General features: G+C 48.6%; 1 long non-coding RNA gene across 1 annotated transcript; it reads right to left on the reverse strand.

Annotated features, from left to right (window-relative positions):
• Positions 1-1825: 1825 nt before the first annotated feature.
• Positions 1826-2948, reverse strand: LOC135051201 (uncharacterized). Its single transcript, XR_010242113.1, has 2 exons — positions 2861-2948; positions 1826-2781 (listed from the first exon to the last, which is right to left on the reverse strand). It is a non-coding gene; the product is annotated as an uncharacterized LOC135051201 (long non-coding RNA).
• Between the last annotated feature and the right edge of the window lie 2844 nt (positions 2949-5792).

A 5792-nucleotide genomic window follows, 5' to 3' on the forward strand; every position in this document is an offset into this window, starting at 1 on the left:
AGAGAGGTCCGTTATGATATTCCAGCTGATGGAATGCCGGCTGTCAATATCCTGACAGTGGCATCTAGGGTGGCCAATCTCAGGCCATTTTTATCAATCCTGGTAATTGGGATTGAAAAATATTCAATCTCGGGATTCCCGGGATTGGAGCATATCAGTGTCCCATCCCACCCTGCCCAGGTTAAGTCATATAACTCACAAAAATCTCACCGGGCATTGGCTGGGCGGGCAGTTCGGCAGTGAGGTCTGCGGCTGCGCAGAGTGGCATAAAGCAGCCACCGGATCTCACCACCAAAGCCGGGGGATGTGAGCAGAGGGAACCGGGCAGCGTCTGAGTATCCTGAGGATGCTCAACACTACCCAATATAACTAAAAATAGGTTGCTGACCAATCCCGAAATCCCCGGGAATGGAAGCTCCCATCCCAGGATTGTATCCCGGCCAATTTTAGGGATCCCTAGTGGCATCCCATCTGCCGGAATACTGACAGTGATGCCTTGTGGGCCCGGTGGAGAGCTTCGTTCACTACAGGTTCTATTCCCACTCGGTTGGTGGTGCGGACCCACCAACCGGGTGGGAAATAGGAGAAGTGTCGGGATGCATGCTGTCGGCAAAATCTCAGCTGTCAGGATTCCAGCATCGGTCTCCTGAACGTCGGGATCCAGACCACCGGCATTTTGACTGCATCCCAAGCAGAGGCCATGGATGCCTTCCCAGTAATATGGCAATTCTGTCTGGGCTATGTGTTTCCACCAGTGTTCATGATCCCTCAAATATTAAAGAAAATAAGGAGGGACAGGGTAACAGTAAAAGCAATACAACCCTTTTGATACCGCAGATCAGGTTTTACAGCTAGTGGGGAAGAATCCATGGTTCTTTTCGCAACAGCCAAATCTGATCTACCAAGACCTAATAAACCATCCAAACCCAAGGTTCTGGAGACTAGCAGCATGGTGACGTAGAAGAAATATTTTAAATGCCAAGGTTTTTCTAATAGGGTAATTGCAATATTTTTATATTCAAGGAAAAGGCCAACATCAAAGACATATAGAATCAGGACATTTTTTGAAAATGGTGCTTTTTTATCAAGAGGTCCACCCATACTGTAGGTACTGTACCTAATTCCTTCAAGACAAACTTGATAAATGGCTTGCAGTTAATACACTGGGGGTATATTCACTGAAGGTCAATTTTCATTGATCTTAGGGTGTGTACACACGGTGAGATCCTTGCTATGTCCTATTTTTTCTTGAGATTTCCCTTGAACTCCCTGGAGGCCAGATAGGACAGATTTTGACTAACTTTTCTTGAGATCTGTGCTTGTGTGCTTAAGATTTTGGCTTATGTGAGATTTTGGCTTATGTGAGATTTCGGCTTATGTGAGATTTTGACTATCTCATTATAATAGTGGGATGGCATTACAGGGTTGGGGGGAGTGTCTTTTTCGACTGTCAGACATTTTTAAAACAGTGCATTTCTGCTCTGTGGCTGATTTTTGTTGACATTTTTTTCCAGTGAACCTATGGATTCTACATGGACAAGAGGACCGAGGGGCTGCATGGGACACTAGGTAAGTATGTGCGAGTGTGTTGGTGTGTGTGTCAATAAACTTTTACCTTCACGGTGTGTGTGTTTTGTCTTTCTTGGGGTATTTCTTTTGTTGTGGAACTATAGGTACCAGCAGGCCTTTTAATTCTCTGCATGCTGGTACTTGTGGTTCTCCAAGTACCAGCATGTGGGGAGGCTTGCTGGGACTTGTAGTTTTTACTACCTGCCGATAACACAATATAAGCCCCTTTACCTTTTTAAAAAAATACACCACACAGTTTGTTTTTTCGTAAAATTTATAAAAATATTAAATGCCAACGCCAACTCTGGCCAGGATTCATAAGCTGTACCATGAGAACGAGTGCCTTTGGACAGGGACTATGCCAACAGAACAGGAAACGGGCATATCCGAGTACAGTAGAGGTAAACAGTGCAATTTTGCCTTGGGTGAAGAACATCATCAAATTTCCAAACAGTCTTGAAGGAACACAAGAAGTGCAGTCTTTACAACGATCCGTAGTCCGGGACAGTGAGGACACAAAACCGACGCTGCAGTACTAATGACCTCAATACAGTTCACTTTGAGCAAGAGCGTAGGATAAGGTCACCAGCAGATTTTTCTAACAAAACAAAAAAACCGGGTCCAAAAAACTAATTATAAATGAAAAAAGCGTGGGTCGCCCAGCACAGAGGACTGTGTACTCTGCATGTCAGAGTACATGCCACTGGACGAGGTGCTAGATTGGGGGGAGGGGCTGGGCTGTGTGGCTCCCGACGGAAAAAAATACGGTTGCTGAGGGGGGTTTACCGGCGCATGCTCCATGGGGGGGTTGTTTGGGAAGGGGGGACGGGACAAATTTGGGTGATACCAAGGGTCAGTTGGCACTATCTCACATGCCGACACCAGTGTTTGGCGCCTGCCACGTGAGACAATCTCATTGACTAACCGTTGGACGATGAATTTTTGATCATCCGTCATCAGGCGCATTTCCGATGCAATAAAATTGCCAAATTGTTGTTCGGCATCCGGGGGCCTATGCAAAACCTCCTCAGCGCGTTGAAAAAACTGCTGGGAGCCAGAGGGGGTGCTAAAGGGTGCAGAAGTGGTCCTCCTTGCCGTGCGCCTCGGTCTTCCTGGGCGCGCCTGTGGGGGTGCCACCGGCTCCGCTACCGTCTCCTCCACTTCTGCCCCTTGGCCTGTGGTAGGCTCCACCTCCAGCTCCGGGGTAGCATCCTGCAATATAAGAAAAACAAAAATTAGGTCTATGTCAAAATTGGTGGGTGGCATATGAAACAAATGTGTGTGTACTTACCAGATCCAGACTCTCCTGGGCCTCCTCTTCGACAAGAACTGGAGACTCTGGATCTAGAGCGTCCCGTGACCTTACCCGCGCCTCTTGCTTTATAATGAACTGAATTTGGTCATAGTACCACAGCGTCGGTTTATAGACCTCATCAGTCCCGGCTCCGGATCGCTGTGAATCTTGCACCTTCTTGCGTTCCTTCACGAACACTGTTCGGAAATTTGAAATTTTTTTCTTCACCCAATCGACATCAACATCAGAGTTTTTGCCTCTACTGTACTCAATAAGCTGCTGATATGCCCGATTCCGCTTGATTCTGTTGGCATAGTCCGGGCTCCTGACACGCCACAGGCACTCGTTCTGACGGTACAGATCAATGAATCCTGACCAGAATTGGCGGTACTCCGCAGATGACATTGCTGGTTGAACATAAAATAACACAATTAGCCGACAAAATACAACCGTCACATACAAAAAGCCTAAAAATACTATCTATCTATCTATCTATATATCTATATATATATATATATATATATATATCTCTATATCTCTATATATATCTATCTACCCCAAAAACGCATCCCTTAATGTGTCGCCAGCATCCCCCCGGCAAGGGGGCGTGTCCTCATTATTTAAATGTGCTGGCCTCATTTTAATGGGCGTGCCTCATCTGAAAAAACTACCTCAAACCCCAGTATTTGACCGTGTACCAACAGATCACGCCCACCATAGGGAAATAAAAATTCAACCATCTTAAGCCCCACACAGTAATGCCCCCTGCACCATATTATGCCACACTCCGCAATGCCCTTGATACATGAAATCCCCACATTACGGCAGGCAAGAGTCCGCATTTTACACATTATGGCAGGCAAGAGTCCACATTTTATACATTACTGCAGGCAAGTGTCCCCCTTTTTACACATTATGGCAGGCACGTGTCCCCATTTTATACATCAGGGCAGAATGCACATTTTATACATTAATGCAGGCAATTGTCCCCATTTTATACATCACGGTAGGCAAGAGTCCACTTTTTACCAGTGGCGTGCGGTGAGGTCAGTGGCTGGTGAGGCACTACAGCCATAATGTTCAACGAATCCTGCCGATGACCCCTACCGCCGCCGAGCCAATGCCCACTACTGCCTATGTGCCAATGCCTGCTGCCACCACCAATGGCTTACGAAGTCGCCCACCATCAACTGACCCAGCCCTCCGCCACTAATTTGCATCTCCAGGCCTGCCTGCTCATCATACTTGTAATATATTGTACATTTTTATAGAAAAAATAACAATTACAGTATGGGAAGGGAGTGGGAGGAGGACATGAATGCAATTTTGTTGTCCAGGGATTCCATTAACTTAATGGAGTAGGGTCTGAATGTGTTAAAAAAGTACAAAAAAAAATGCGCGGGGTCCCCCCTCCTAAGTATAACCAGCCTCGGGCTCTTTGAGCCAGTCCTGGTTGTTTAAATACTGGGAAAAAATTGGACAGAGGTTCCCCGTATTTCGACAACCAGCACCGGGCTCTTAGTCCGGGCCTGGTTCCAAAAATACGGGGGACAAAAGATGTAGGGGTCCCCCGTATTTTTAAAACCAGCACCGGGCTCCACTAGCCAGGGACATAATGCCATAGCCGGGGGACACATTTATGGAGGTCCCTGCGGCCGTGGCATTACCCCCCCAACTAGTCACCCCTGGCCGGGGTTCCCTGGAGGAGTGGGGACCCCTTAAATCAAGGGGTCACCCCCCCTCCAGGCACCCAAGGACCAGGGGTGAAGCCCGAGGCTGTCCCCCCCATCCGTGGGCGGTGGATGGGAGGCTGATAGTCATGTGTTTAAAGAAGAGAATATTGTCTTTTGTTGTGGAACTACAAGGCCCAGCAAGCCTCCCCCGCTTGCTGGTACTTGGAGAACCTCAAGTACCAGCATGCAAGGAAATAACGGGCTCGCTGGTACCTGTAGGTCTACAACAAAAAAAATACCCAAATAAAAACACAACTCGCACACCGTGACAGTAAAAATTTATTAAAACACACTTACACAGTCACACATACTTACCTACATCCCACGCCGGTCACGTCCACTTGTCCAGTAGAATCCAATAGGGTACCTGTAAAAACGAGAGACAGATTACTTACCTACATCCCACGCCGGTCACGTCCACTTGTCCAGTAGAATCCAATAGGGTAGGGGTACCTGTAAAAAAAAAAAAAAAAAACTTAACACATCCACAGGAGAGAGAGAGAGAGAGAGAGAGAGAGAGAGAGAGAGGGAGAGAGACTAACCTGCTGCTGGTGGGGAGAGCCGCATACACTGCAGGGCCATGCCGCTGCTCCTGTCAGTGGGAGGACAGAGCCGGCGGAGGAGTGGGGAGAGCCGCATGTGGGAGAGCCCCCCCAGTGCCAGATACATTGCCCCACAGTCCCAGATACATTGCTCCCCTAGTGCCAGATACGGTGCCCCCACAGTGCCAGATACGGTGCCCCCCCAGTGCCAGATACGGTGCCCCACAGTGCCATAAAAATTGCCCCACAGTGCCAGATACGGTGCCCCTCAGTGCCAGAAAAAAAGCCCCACACTGCCAGATACGGTCCCCCCTAGTGCCAGATACATTGCCCCCCCAGTGCCAGTATACATTGCCCCAGTGCCAGATATGCCCCCCCAGTGCCAGTATACATTGCCCCACGGTGCCAGATATGCCCCTCAGTGCCAGGTTACATTGCCCCACAGTGCCAGATATGCCCCCCCCTAGTGCCAGTATACATTGCCCCACGGTGCCAGATATGCCCCTCAGTGCCAGGTTACATTGCCCCACAGTGCCAGATATGCCCCCCCCTAGTGCCAGTATACATTGCCCCAGTGCCAGATATGCCCCCCCCCTAGTGCCAGTATACATTGCCCCAGTGCCAGATATGCCCCCCCAGTGCCAGTATACATTG

This window comes from Pseudophryne corroboree, chromosome 2 (genome assembly GCF_028390025.1).
Source record: "Pseudophryne corroboree isolate aPseCor3 chromosome 2, aPseCor3.hap2, whole genome shotgun sequence".
NCBI lineage: Eukaryota > Metazoa > Chordata > Amphibia > Anura > Myobatrachidae > Pseudophryne > Pseudophryne corroboree.